A 309-nucleotide genomic window follows, 5' to 3' on the forward strand; every position below is an offset into this window, starting at 1 on the left:
ACACGGGACGGGCCGCGCGGAGGGACAAAACTCTCCGCCTCTGACTCAATACGAAACGCGCAGGCGCAGCGGAGCGGAAGCGCGGCGGAGGCGCCGGACCTGCTCCCGCTGGCGGCTCTGGGAGATCCTAGCAAGGTGGTGGGGAGGCGCCCAACTGCGAGGAGAAAGACCGCGTTTGCAAATGGCACGTTTGTTCAGGTGTTTGCATTCTTCCTACTGTTTCTAGGAAATGCTGATTAGCCACGTTTCCTTTGTTGTTTTCTAGGGAAAGTCGGGGGATGGAGAAGGCTCACACAATCAGCATCCCTT

This window comes from Octodon degus, unplaced genomic scaffold, assembly GCF_000260255.1.
Source record: "Octodon degus isolate 3935 unplaced genomic scaffold, OctDeg1.0 scaffold00022, whole genome shotgun sequence".
NCBI classification, from domain to species: domain Eukaryota; kingdom Metazoa; phylum Chordata; class Mammalia; order Rodentia; family Octodontidae; genus Octodon; species Octodon degus.